Here is a 14,302-nt window from a genome sequence, read left to right as displayed (position 1 = left end):
TCCAGAAAACCTCTGTTAGCTGGGAAGGCATGTGGCTGGTGTCTGCTCCAAAGCTCTGGTTTCAAAATGGCTTTCTCCCAGGACGTTCCGCTCTAGGCTGCAGTTCCTCAAAAACGTCACTCTTAGTTGCACTTGGGATATTTGTCCTCTCTCGGCTTCTCTGGAGCAAGTCTGCTTTCAATGGCCGTCTTCAGACTGTCTCTCATCTGCAGCTCCTGTGCTTTCTTCAAAGTGTCCCTCTTGGCTGTAGCTCCTCTTCAAAATGTCACTCTCAGCTGCACTGAGTTCCTTCTGTTTGTCAGCTCATTTATGTGGCTCCAGTGACTCAACTTATACCCACCCTGAATGGGTGCAGCAAAACCTCCATGGAAATTATCCAATCAGAGTCATCACCCATAGCTGGGTGGGGCACATTCCAAAGAAACACTCAAAGAATTATAATCTAATCAATCTAATATCTGCCCACACAAGATTACATCAGAGATAATGGCATTTGGGGGACACAATACATTCAAACTGGCACAACTAGTTAGACCCCCCTGAAATTACACAAGTGCATCTAGAGTATGTGGTGTAGCATGTAGTCCAGAATTGAAAGTGACAAGGAATATCAAAGAAGGTAAAGCACGGAAAGCCACAGTGGCCAGAGAAAGCAGGCATCACCAGGGAGGCAGAATTTGAGTGAACATGAGGAATGGTTGGGACTGATTAACTGGAGGGGAAAGGATGCGTCAGGTGATGGAAGGGCCTGGAGGTAAGGCAGAGGGACATGAGCTGAGAAGGCATGACCTTGAGAGAGGGAGGATATCAGGTTGGACAGAATGTTAGGGACAGAGGGGATTCAGACTGGAAGATGATGGTGGCATCTTGGAGAGCCAGGGTGAGGAGTGAGCAGAAACTGGAGCAGGGGTGGTCCACAGTGAGAGTGATGTTCAGTGAAGGTTGTTCTGGCACTGATAATTCAGGGAGGTTGCAGAGGATGGAGATGTAGTCAGACGAGTCAGTGAAAACACTCTCAAGAATCTCCTGGGGATGGTGATAATGGAAAGACAAGAAAGAGGTGAACTCCAGTCACATTCCAAAGGATGTTGATTTCAACAGGGCTGTCACTAGGGCTCTTTCCATAACACGTCAGGAACCAAATACAACTAATTTAAGCAACAAAAGAGTTCACTTGCTAACATTTACTGAGCATTTCCTATGCTAGTTTCATGCAATTCTATGAGGTAGGTACTAATATTATCCCCCACTTTATGGATGAGGTAAGTAAAGCACAGAAGAGTAAAGTAGCTTATCCTCGTTCACCTAGCTAGACAGTGGTGGAGCCAGGATTTGAACTTTGATGCATCCAACTGGTGTGATGTCAGGAGATGGGATGGTCTTCAGGCATGGCTTGTTCTAGGAACTCAAAACAATGTCATCAAAACTCTCTGCCTCTCCATAATGCCTCTGATGCCTTTGGTCATCTTATCCACTTGATTATTAAAACCTTCCTCTGCTGAAGTCTCCCTCTGGTGAGCATTCACAAGGGACACAAATATCTTCATGTGTATTTTTTTTAACTTTATTTATTGAAAAATTACAACAACAAACAACAACAACAAAAAAACCCACAGCATTTCAAACAAAACAAAGTGAAGGATTAAAAAAAAACAACCTAAAATAACTACATTGAAGCTAATTTTTTAATGCAATAGCATTTTTTTTACAATTTATCAAAAAATTTAAAAAACAATTCAAATAAAACAAAACAAATGATTAAGAAAAACAAATAATTTAAAATAACTGTATTGCTTCCAATATGTCCCTACCATACCCCAAGAAAATTAGCAAACCTTAACAAAACAAAGGAATAAGAAAAACAAACAACCTAAAATAACTGCATTGTTTCCAACACGTTCCTACCATACCCAAGAAAGTTTGCAGACCATAATCATTCCTGAGCATTCCCATAACACTGACTACCCTCAATAGTGTATCTATTTTCAGCTGTCCTTGAGTAGCTGCTATGTCCCCTACATTCTACAATATAAAATATTTATTTTACATTTTTTCACAGAGTTCACATTAGTGGTAACATACAATATCTCTTTCTGTGTTGGGCTCATTTCGCTCAGCATTATGTCTTCAAGTTTCATCCATGTTGTCATATGTTTTACAACCTCGTTCCTTCTTACTGCCACGTAGTATTCCATTGTGTATATTACCACATTTTGTTTATCCACTCATCTGTTGAAGGGCATTTTGATTGTTTCCATTTCTTGGCAATGTTGAATGATGCCGCTATGAACATTGGTGTGCAAATATCTGTTTGTGTCATTGCTTTCAGATCTTCTGGATATATACCAAGAAGTGAAATGGCTGGATCAAAGGGTAATTCGATTTTTAATTGTCTAAGGAACCGCCAGACTGTCTTCCAGAGTGGCTGAACCATTATACAGTCCCACCAACAATGAATAAGAGTTCCAATTTCTCCACATCCCCTCCAGCATTTGTAGTTTCCTGTTTGTTTAGAGGCTGCCGTTCTAATTGGTGTGAGATGATACTCATTGTGGTCCTAATTTTCATGTCTCTAATAGCTAGTGAAGATGAACATTTTTTTCATGTTTTTTCGCCATTTGTATTTCTTCTTCAGTGAAATGTATTTTCATATCTTTTGCCCATTTTATAATTGGGCTGTCTGTACTACTGTCGTTGAGTTGTAGGATTTCTTTATACATGCAAGATATCAATCTTTTGCTGGATGCATGGTTTCCAAATAGTTTTTCCCATTGATTTGGCTGCCTCTTCACTTTTTTTTGCTTATTTATTAATTTTATTGAGATTGTTCACATACCATACAATTATCCAGAGATCCAAAGTGTATGATCAATTGCCCACGGTACCATCATACAGCTGTGCATCCCTCACCACAATTATTTTTGTTTCAATTTTTAGAACATTTTCATTACTCCAGAAAAGAAATAAAGACAAAAAAAAAAAAAAAAAAAAAAAAAAAAGGAAACTCAAATCCTCCCATACCCCTAACCACCCCTGCTCCATTACTGACTAACAGTATTGGTATAGTACATTTATTACTGTTGATGAAAGAATGTTAAAATACTACTAACTGTAGTATATAGTTTGCAATAGGTATGTATTTTTTTCCTATATGCCCCTCTATTATTAACTTCTAGTTATAGTGTCATACATTTCTTCTAGTTCATGAGAGAGATTTCTAATATTTGCACAGTTAATCACAGACATTGTCCACCAGAAGATTCACTGTTTTATACATTCCCATCTTTTAACCTCCAACTTTCCTTCTGGTGACAAATGTGACTCTGAGCTTCCCCTTTCCACCACCTTCACACACCATTCAGCACTGTTAGTTATTCTCAGAATGTGCTACCGTCACCTCTATTTCCAAACATTTACGTTCAACCTAGTTGAACATTCTGCTCATAACAAGCAACTGCTCCCCATTCTTTAGCCCCGTTTTATATCCTGGTAACTTATATTTCATGTCTATGAGTTTACATATTATAATTAGTTCATATCAGTGAGACCCTGCAATATTTGTCCTTATGTGTCTGTCTTATTTCACTCAATATAGTGCCCTCAGGTTTTCTTCATCAATTCATTTTTTTAAAGATGGTTTTGTTCACACACCATACATTCTGTCCTAAGTAAACAATTGATGTTTCCCTGTAAAGTCACATATTTATGTATTCACCACCATCAGCACTATCTATATAAGGACATCTCCATTTCTTCCACAAAGAAGGAGGAAGAGTCAAAGAAGGTAGAGAGACAGAAGAAAAAGAAAAAATAAAGAGAAAAACAAAACATGACAGCTAGGAAGTGACAAATAGAAAGATAGAATTAAACTAAAGTAGAATAAAGAGTCAGACAACATAGCCAGTGCCAAGAATGCCACACCCCTCCCTTGTGTCCCCCTCTTTTATGTATTAGCTTTGGTATGTTGCCTTTGTTACATTAAAGGAAGCATAATACAGTGTTTCTGTTAACTCTAGTTTTTAGTTTACATTGATTGTATTCCCCCCGAATACCACCCTATTTTTAAAACCTTGCAAGGGTGACATTCATTTGTTCTACCTCATGTAAAAACATATTCATATATTTTATCACTTTCGGTTTCACTGAGTTATACAGTCCCAGTCTTTATCTTTCCTCTTTCCTTCTGGTGTCCCACATGCTCCTAACCTTCCTCTTTCAACCATACTCACAGTCATCTTTGTTCAGTGTACTTACATTGCTGTGCTACCATCCCCCAAAATTGTGTTCCAAATCTCTCACTCCTGTCTTTTCCTTTCTGTCTGCAGTGCTCCCTTTAGTGTTTCCTGTAGAGCAGGTATCTTGTTCACAAACTCTGTCATTGTCTGTTTGTCAGAAAATATTTTAAGCTCTCCCTCATATTTGAAGGACATTTTGCCATATATAGGATTCTTGGTTGGTGGTTTTTTTCTTTCAGTATCTTAAATATATCACCCCACTTCCTTCTTGCCTCCATGGTTTCTACTGAGAAATATGCACATAGTCTTACCAAGCTTCCTTTGTATGTGCTGGATCACTTTTCTCTTGCTGCTTTCAGGTTTCTCTATGTTTGACATTTGATAATCTGATTACTAAGTGTCTTGGCATAGGCCTATTCAGAACTATTCTGTTTGAGGTACACTGCGCTTCTTGGATCTGCAATTTTATGTTTTTCATAAGAGATGGGAAGTTTTCATTGATTATTTCCTCTATTATTGCTTCTGCCCCTTTTCTCTTCTCTTCTCCTTCTGGGACACTTATGACCTGTTCATTCATGCTCTTCATGTTGTCATTCAATTCCTGGAGACATTGCTCATATTTTTCCATTCTTTTCTCTATCTGTTCTTTTGTGTGTAGGCTTTCAGGTGCCTTATGCTCCAGTTCCTGAGTGTTTTCTTCTGCCTCTTGAGATCTGCTGTTGTATGTCTCCATTGTGTCTTTCATCTCTTGTGTTGTGCCTTTCATTTCCATAGATTCTGCCAGTTGTTCTTTCAAACTTTCAATTCCTATCTTATGTTCACCCAGTGTTTTCATTATACCCTTCAACTCCTTTGCCATCTCTTCCCTGAAATTTTTGAATTGATTTAGCATTAGTTGTTTCAATTCCTGTATCTCAGTTGAAGAGTAAGTTTGTTCCTTTGACTGGGCCATATCTTCATTTTTCCTAGTGTGATTTGTAGTTTTCTGTTTTCTAGGCATCTGGTTTCCTTGGTTACTCCAATCAGGTTTTCCCAGACCAGAATGGGCTCAGGTCTCAGAAGGGGGCAATATTCAGTATCAGAGAATTGATATACCCTGTGAGGCCTGTCAGCCTGTCACTCCTGACTGGTGTAAGGAGGTGTGGCCCCCTTAGTTTCTGCTTTGGCTGTTTTCCCCTGGCTCTGGGGTCTAGTTCTGAATGGAAGGTGGGTAGTAGGGTTGGGCACAACCTCCTTCCTGTTAGGGGGATACACCCCCTAGGGAGTTTTCATTTGCATTTAAATAAGTTCTTTGTCTCTCTGACTCTGTTATCTCCACCCTTGTCTGGTTCAAAGTGCTGCGAACTGAAAATGGCTGAGTCTTTCTCCACTGAGCCGCTCAGGTTAAGAGAGAGAAAAAGGCACAGAAAGCCCCCTTTCACAGCCAGTCCATGCCTGTCCATGCCTCCCCCGCCCCACCCCGGTTTCACCCATCGGCCAGAGATAGCACCTGGTCTTCTGGACTCCCCCTCCCAGGACAGAGCAATCTTCTGGCTCTTTAAGGTCAGTGATCACTAAAAGCCTCTGTTTGCTTGTTGGAGATTTGTAGCTTGTATTGAGCAGTCCACATTTGTTAATTAAAACCCCAGATGGAGCTGGATTGAGGTATATTCACTTTTTCACCGAGTGCTGCTTTCTACTACAGTGAGGTTTTGCAGTTCAGGCTGCCTTGGGGGGAGGGGTCTCTTGGTGCCGGTCTGCAGTTTTTACTTACAGATTTTATGCTGCGATCTCAGGCATTTCTCCCCATCCAGGTTGGTGTATGATGTGTGGACAGTCACGGTTGTCCCCAACAGTTATTCCAAATTATTTACTAATTGTTCCTGGTTGTTTAGTAGTTGTTCCAGGGGGACTAACTAACTTCCACTCCTCTCTATGCTGCCATCTTCTTGGTCTTGCCCCTCTGTTTATTTTTAACAGTGTTATTTACACAACATACATTCCATCCCAAGTGAACAGTCAATGGTTTCTGGTATAATCACATAGTTACACGTTCACCACCAAAATCTATATGAGGATATTTCCATTTTTTCTTTGTGTAATCTCTAAGCCTCCATTTCCTCATCACAGATGAGTTTATCCTTTTGTTTTCTTTTCTTGAAGCTGTCCTGGATCAGCATGCATTTGATTTTCACAGTAAGGGTAGAACTTCCTGCCCATGACCCCTGCCCTCAGTGGGTATGGGGAAGGCAGGGGCGTGGCTGGGGGTGAGCAGCTGGCTGGTGAGTGGGGTTTGGTGGGTGTCGGTGGTGGCAGTGCCTGGTTGTCCTCTGGCCATGGGTGTGCAGCTGCTGCGTCTTGCATCCCCACGGGCAGTGGTGGTGTTTGGCCAGGCCGGTGTCGAGGTGGTGCCCAGGACCTCTTGCCGGCAGTCCTGTCCAGGTACCTAGCACCACCTCTTCACTTTTTTAACAGATACCTTTGAGGTACAGAAGGTTTTAATTTTGAGGAGTTCCCATTTATCTATTTTTTCATTTGTTGTTTGTGATTTGGGTGTAAGGTCTAAGAAATGACCTCCTAATACAAGGTCTTGAAGCTGATTCTCTACATTATCTTCTAGGAGTTTTATGGTACTGTCTTTTATATTGAGGTATTTAATCCACTTTGAGTTAATTTTTGTGTAGGGTGTGAGGTAGGGGTCCTCTTTCATTATTTTGGATATGGATATCCAGTTCTCCCAGCCCCATTTGTTGAAGAGACTGTTATGTCACAGATCAGTGGTTTTTGGGGACTTATAAAAAATCAGTCAACCATAGATCTGGGGGCCTGTCTCTGAATTCTCAATTCAATTCCATTGATCAATATGTCTATTTTTGTGCCAGTACCATGCTGTTTTGACCACTGTGGCTTTATAGTAAGCTTCAAAGTCAGGAAGTGTAAGTCCTCTTGCTTTGTTTTCCTTTTTTAGAATGTTTTTAGCAATTCAAGGCATCTTTCCCTCCAAGTAAATTTGATAACTAGCTTTTCCAAGTCTGCAAAGTAGGTCATTGGAATTTTGATTGGAATTGCATTGAATACGTAGATGAATTTGGGTAGAATTGACATCTTAATGACATTTAGCCTTCCTACCCATGAACATGAAATATTTTTCATCTTTTTGGTCCCCTTCTATTTCTTTTAGTAACGTTATGTAATTTTCTATGTATAGGTCTTTTATAACTTTGGTTAAGTTTATTCCTAGGTACTTGAATTTTTAGTTGCTATTGAGAATGGAATCTTTTTCTTGAGTGTCTCTTCATTTAGGTGATTTCTATTGTATAGGAACATTACTGACTTATGTGCATTAATTGTTTTATCCCGCTACTTTGCTAAATTTGTTTATTAGCTCAAGTAGTTGTGTCATCAATTTCTCAGGGTTTTCAAAATATAAGATCATATCATTTGCAAATAATGACAGTTTTACTTCTTCCTTTCCAATTTGGATGCATTTTATTTCTTTGTTTTGTCAGATTGCTCTGGCTAGCACTTCTAGCACAATGTTGAATAATACTGGTGACCCCAGGCATCGTTGTCCTTTCCTGATCTTAGAGGGAAGGCTTTCACATCTCGCTTTTGAGTACTATGCTGGCTGTGGGTTTTTCATATATTCCCTTTATCATATTGAGGAAGTTTCCTTCAATTCCTACCTTTTGGAGTGTTTTTATCAAAAAAAATGATGCTGGACTTTGTCAAATACCTTCTCAGCATCCACTGAGATGATCATTTGATTTTTCTCTTTTGATTTGTTAATGTACTGTGTTACATTGATTGATTTTCCTATGTTGAACCATCCTTGCATGCCCGGAATGAACCCTGCTTGATTATAGTGTATGATTTTTTAAATGTGTCTTTGGATTCAATTTGCAAGTATTTCGTTGAGAATTTTTGTGTCTATTATTCATGAGGGAGATTGGCCTGTAGTTTTCCTTTCTTGTAGCATCTTTACCTGGTTTTGGTATTAGATTGATGTTAGCTTCATAAAATGAGTTAGGTAGTGTTGCTTTTCTTCAATGTTTTGAAAGAGTTTAAGATTGGTGTCAGTTCTTTTTGGAAAGTTTGGTAGAATTCCCCTGTGAAGCCATCTGGCCCTGGGCATTTATTTGATGACTGATTGGATCTCTTTGCTTGTGATTGGTTTGTTGAGATCTACTATTTCTTCTCTGGACAGTCCAGGTTGTTCACGTGTTTCCAAGAAATTGTCCATTTCCTCTACATTATCTTGTTTGTTGGCATACAGTTGTTCATAGTATCCTTTATGATTTTTTAAATTTCTTCTGATCTGCAGTGATGTCCCCTCTCTCATTTATTATTTTGTTTGGGTCTTCTCTCTTTTAGATTTTGTCAGTCTAGCTAAGGGCTTGTCAATCTTGTTGATCTTCTCAAAGAACCAACTTTGGTTTTATTTATTCTCTCTACTTTTTTGTTGTTGTTGTTCTCTGTGTCATTTATTTCTGCTTTCATACTTGTCATTTATTTTCTTCTGCTTGGTTTAGGATTAGTTTGCTGTTCATTTTCTAGCTTCTTCAATTGTTCCATTAGTTCTTTGATTTTAGCTCTTTCTTCCTTTTTAATTGTATGCATTTACAGCTATAAATTCCCCCCTCAATACTGCCTTTGCTGCATCCCATAAGTTTTGATATGTTGTGCTCTCGTTTTCATTCCTCTCTAGATATTTAGCAATTTCTCTTGCTATTTCTTCTTTAACCCACTGATTATTTAGGAGTGTGTTGTTCAACCTCCAGATATTTGTGACTGTTCTAAATCTTTGATGATTATTGACTTCTAGTTGTATTCCATTGTGATCAGAGAATGTGCTTTGAATAATTTCAATCTTTTTAAATTTATTGAGGCTTGTTTTGTGATCCAGCATACAGTCTATTCTGGACAGAGTTCCATGGGCACTTGAGAAGAATGTGTATCCTGGTGATTTGGGATGTAATATTCTATATATGTCTGTTCAGTTAAACTCATTTATCACATTGTTTAGTTTTTCTGTTTCTTTATTGTTCCTCTGTCTGGTTGATCTATCTATAGGAGAGAGTGATGTACTGAAGTTTCCCATAGTTACTATGGAAACATCTATTGCTTCCTTAAGTTTTTCCAATGTTTGTCTCATGTACTTTGGGGCACCCTGATTGGGTGCATAGACATTTATGATTGTTATTTCTTCTTGTTGAATTGTCCCTTTTATTAGTATACAGTGTCCTTCTTTGTCTCTTATAACATCCTTATATTTAAAGTCTATTTTATCTGAGATTAGTATTGCTACTCCTGCTTTCTTTTGGTTGTAGCTTGTATGGAACATTTTCCCCCATCCTTTCACTTTCAATTCTTTTTGTCTCTGTGTCTAAGATTAGTCTCTTGTAAGCAACATATTGATGGTTCATACTTTTTAATCCATTCTGCCAATTTATATCTTTTAATTGGGGAGTTTAATGCATTCACATTCAATGTTTTTACTGTAAAGGCAGTTCTTGAATCTGCCATCATATACTTTCCTTTTTATTTGTCAGATATATTTCCCCCCCTCTCTTTATTACCTTCAATACATCCTTACTAAAACTCTTTAGTTCTATTCTCTTCTCCATACCTCTGTCTCCTTTCTTTTTTTCTCAGCTGTTAGAGCTCCTTTTAGTATTTCTAGCAGTGCAGGTCTCCTGTTAGCAAATTCTCTCAGCATTTCTTTGTCTGTGAAGATTTTAAACTCTCCCTCAAATTTGAAGGAGAGATTTTCTGGATAAAGAATTCTTGGTTGGCAATTTATCTCTCTCAGAAATTTAAATATGTCATGCCACTGCCTTCTCACCTCCATGGTGGCCACTAAGTAGTCTTATGCTGTTTGCCTTGTAAGTGGTGAATTGCTTCTGTCTTGCTGCTTTCAGAACTTGCTCCTTCTCTTCATCATTTGACAAGCTGATCAGAATATATCTCAGAGTGTGTATTTGGATGTATTATATTTGGAGTTTATTGGGCATATATGATTTGTGTATTAATGTTGTTTAGAAGGGTTGGGAAGTTCTCTCTAACAGGGTCTTTGAATACTCTTCCTAGGCCTTTACCCTTCTCTTCCCCTTCTGGAACACCAGTGATTCTTATATTTGTGCACTTCATGTTGTCCATCATATCCCTGAGATCCATTTTGAATTTTTTGATGTTTTTCTCCATTCTTTCTTTTGTACTTTCACTTCACAATCTGCACTCTTCTAGTTCTCTTATTCTTTCCTGAGCTTCCTCTAATCTCATACTGTGTGTATCAAGAATCTTTTAAATTTGATGAACAGTTTCTTTTATTTCCATAAGATAGTCTATTTTTTAAATTTACTCTTGCAAGTTCTTCTTTATGCTCTTCTAGGGTCTTCTTGATGTCCTTTATTTCCTCAGTCATGGTCTTGGTGTTTGTGATTGCTTCTTCAATTAATTTCTCCAAGTTCTGTATCTCCTCTGATTTTTTAATTTGGGCGTTTGGATTATCTGTATCTTCTGGTTTCTTCCTATGCTTTGTAATTTTCTGTTGTTTGTGGCATCTTGGCATTTGTTTATCTTGATAGGGTTCTTTTAGGATATGCAGGGATATTTAAACAATTATCTGTAATTTGACAGAGCTACAGCTTGATGCAGTGCACCTTCCCTGACCTATCAGCAGATGGCACTCCCAAGCCATCTCTTATCTTCAATCCAGATCTCCCTAACCTTGTTTATACAATGAGTGGGGGTTCAAACCATGTGGATGCCCAATCAGTGCACCAATTTTCGGTGTGCAGTGGGGACCACCAGCCCTATGGTGGAGGTTGTGCCCCTTGCAGTTTGGCAGGGAAGATAGCTTTAAGACCCAGTATGCCTGGCTGTTCCTAGGTTTGTGGCTGTGATATCCTGGGGCTGCGGCAGGCATCCTCCCCTTCAGCTCAGACTCTGCTCAGTCCCTCTCTGCTGTGGACCCACAAGTCACTGAGCTTGATATAAGGCTTCTGTCACTTCCACTGTGGTTCCTCTTCCTCTCAGCTGTGTAGACCACAGGCTTCTGCAGGGGAGGAGTTGCGGTGTCTCAGGCCAGCTGAATCCTGAGTTCCCTTGAGGAGGCTCTCAGCTGCAGAACTGTGAAAGGGTGGCTCCCAGCCCACTTCAAAGATGGTTGTGCAGGGCGTGGAAAATAACCCACTTCTGCAGTCATCCACTTGCTGCAGCAGCTTGTCCCTAATTCAGGGGCCTTCAGCTGTGGATGTATAAAGGGCTATCACCCACGCCAGTTGCCAAGGTGTGTGCCCAGGGCGTGGAAGGCAGGCACTCCCCGCCACACTCGACTGCAGCTCCCACTGCCATCTCCCTGGCTACTCTCCAGGTCCCACTCTGACCTGCCTCCAACCACAGTGTGAGTCCAGGTGCCTTTCCCAGCTGCTCTCCAGATCAAAGACTTACATGATTCTGAATGCAGGCTCTTTGCTTTTCCAATTGCTCAATCACTATGGAAATATGTCCTTGCCCAGCTGGTGGGACCCTGGAATTGTTATTCTGGCACACTTTCTGTCTTTTATCTAGTGTTTTTCATGGAGGAGAATTTTCCTCTGTCTCTCCTAATCCACCATTTTGGATCTCCTTCATGTTTTTTTCTCCACTTAGAAAGGTCTATCCACATACCTCTTTCCCAGACCTCTTTGTCACCAATTTTCCAATCATGTTCCTTCCATGTTCCTGGCCATCCAGCCAAACCAATGGTCTTAGCTCATGAATCAGTATGCAAATGCACCTCTGGCCAGTTCTCCTTCCAAACAAAATTAATAATTAGGTGCACTGCTTGAAGTTCCGCCCACTGGGAGGATTTCCTACCCCCCATCCCCCCACCCCCACTGTCCTTCAGGGACATCTCAGAAAGGGGCTGCTGTGTTGCATATCATGCAGAACCATCTGTAAATCCAATGGTGCTGGAAATGTTGGTGGCAAATAAAGACACTATCTGGAGCCTCTGGGAGGCCCTATAGGAGAAATACAATGCAAGCCCTTAGGATTTTGGAGTAAAGCTTTGCCATCTTCTGCAAATAACTACTCTCCTTTTGAGAAACAGCTTTTGGCCTGCTGCTTAGTAGAGACCAAAATGCTTAACCATGGGGCACCAAGTTACCATGAGACCTGAGTTGCCTATTATGAGCTGGGTGCTATCTGACCTGACAAGCCATAAAGTTGGGTGTTCACAGCAGCACTTCACTCTCAAATAGGAGTGGTATATATGAGGTAGGGCTCGAGCAGGTCCTGAAAGCACAAGTAAGTTACATGAGGAAGTGGCCCAAATGCCCATGGCCCCCACCCCTGCCAGATTACCTTCTCTCTCCCAGCCCAGAGTTATGGCCTCTTGGGAAGTTCCTTACAATCAGTTGACTAAGGAAGACAAAGCTCAGATGGTTGATTTGCTCAAGCAACAATTCCACATTTGGAACAGCAGCTGCAATTGGAGTCACCACCTGGTTAATTTTGTGATAATCCACTGTCATCCTCCAAGATCTGTCTGTTTTCTGCACAGGCCAAATAGGAGTGTTGAATGGGGATATGGTATGAATCACCACCGCTATATCCTTCAAGTCCCTGACAATGGCACTAATCTCTGCAACTAATCTGTTGCTTCTGATTTACTATTTTGCTAGGTAGGGGCAGTTCCACTTGGCATTTCCTACCATAGTAGGAACCAATGTGAGGATTCTGCCAGTTGCTGAGTATGTCTATTCCAATTATGCATTCCAGAACTGGGGAAATAACCACAGAAGGGGTCTGGGGATCCACTGGACCCCTGTGAAACAGACCTGAGCTAAAACTCCATCGATCACCTGACCTCCATAAACCCCTACTCTGACTGGTGGACCAGAGTGATGTTTTGGGTCTCCTGGAAATAATGTTACTTCTGAGCCAGTGTCTAAAAAATCCCCAAAATATCTGATTATTTCCTTTTCTCCAATGCACAGTTACCCTGGAAAATCCTGCAAGTCTCTTTGGGAAGGCTGGGAGGAAGATTAACAGTGTAAATTTTTGGTAATGTAACAGCTTCCATCTCCAAAGGGACCTGACCTTCCCGTCATTCAAGGGGCTCTGGGTCTGTAAATTGTCTCAAGTCTGGGAACTGATTAAGGGGCCATGACTCTGTTTTTGTGATTCAAGTTAGACTTTTGTTTACTTGACCTAGAGCTCTTCTGCTTATAGTAGGAAGAAGTTAGTAGATCAAGGAAGAATTTAGTAGACTGCCCATCTGCTTTTCTTCTAGGTGCCCCCATGATCTACTAGCCAACACCATAGGACTCTGCAATCAGACTATTCTGATTACTGCTTTATTTCTGCTGTCTATTAAGGTAGCCATGCCCACCTTGTCTTTGACAATTAAGTGCTGCCACTTGGCTTCTGCCAGCTAGAAATCTCTGATCATCCCCATTGTGTTTAAGGATTCCAGCTCAATGACAGCAGTTACCACAATAATATCTGACCCACAAAGAAGAGCAACCACAGAGCTCTTTAGGGAAGATGGAGTTAACCTCACAAATTTATTCCTCACAGTCCTGGTGAAAGGTGTGTCCTCGGGACATTCTTGGGGTATGTGAATAGATCTTCCATGATAAATCCATTCTAACATTCCAGTTTCTCTAAGCCTTTGGATCCCCTCATCAACATTATACCAGGGCAGTTCTGGCATTTCAACCTCAGGTCATGTTGGCCACCTTTTGATCCATGTTTCAGCCAACCATCCAAACTAACCCCTCAATCTACAACACTGAATCCAGAGTCTCTGCTTAGGTGGGCCCATATCAATAAATTCAGCCTGATTAAATTTTATAGCCCTTCTACCATTATCTGAAGCCCTTAATATCTGTTCCCACACACATTCCCTGATTTCTGTCTGTATAAATGGGAAAACTCATTGCGGGTGTCTGAGCTTGTACCTCAACTTACCAGGCCTGGGCCAGGGGACCTGATATCACCCCCTGGGGAGGGTAGTAGGTACGGGCGTGAGTGCCCTCTGCAGCCCCCCCGAGCCTGGGGAGCGAGGTCAAGGCAGCTCCCTTTTCCTCACCCAAAAT

This window comes from Choloepus didactylus, chromosome 7, assembly GCF_015220235.1.
Source record: "Choloepus didactylus isolate mChoDid1 chromosome 7, mChoDid1.pri, whole genome shotgun sequence".
NCBI lineage: Eukaryota > Metazoa > Chordata > Mammalia > Pilosa > Megalonychidae > Choloepus > Choloepus didactylus.
Note: the sequence above shows the minus strand (reverse complement) of the source record.